Source organism: Galeopterus variegatus, unplaced genomic scaffold (assembly GCF_000696425.1).
Source record: "Galeopterus variegatus unplaced genomic scaffold, G_variegatus-3.0.2 Scaffold2856, whole genome shotgun sequence".
Lineage (NCBI taxonomy): Eukaryota > Metazoa > Chordata > Mammalia > Dermoptera > Cynocephalidae > Galeopterus > Galeopterus variegatus.
In genome coordinates this window covers 142709-143332 of record NW_007728967.1, presented here as the reverse complement: position 1 = coordinate 143332, position 624 = coordinate 142709, and positions in this window count along the sequence as shown.

The following is a 624-nucleotide window of genomic DNA, read 5'->3' as shown; positions in this document are numbered from 1 at the left end:
AATATCTTTAGAAAACTGAACAAGAAATGACATTTGGCCTCAGGAATTAACAATCTAGAGGTAGAGTCAGAGTTCATTGACAAATAATCCCAGTACAGGGTGGAGTGAACATAGTGGTGTGGTCCCAAGGTCCAGCCTCACCAGGCACAACAGACAGTCGAGCTCTTCAGAGGTCATGGCCCTGAGTGAGTTCACCTATAGTGACTAACAAACTCTTTCCAGCCTCGGGATGATCCTCTTATCCAGTGGTTGGCAGCAACCCTTCTACTCCTCCAAGTATTTTCTTCATTTCCCAACTCTTCCAGAAGGGTTTGTTGCAATCTCTAGGTAGTAAGTCTTTAGGACAAACAGTGTAGGCCACTCTTTACTGAGACGGGGAAGAGAGAAGTTTATTTCTTATTAATTCACCTTGTTAAAGTACAAAATATTAAGCAATGTTTTAAGAGAGTGTAAAAGAAACTGTGTTTAATTCTTACTGGGGTCATCTGTGCACAGACCTCAAAATGGGAATTTTATGCTGTATTTAAAAAATGATTCAGATCCTGACCAGCCACCAAAACAAACAAGCAAAAAACTGTAAGACGTGTAGAATGAAGCTTACGCTGCTCGGGGGGGGGGGGGGGG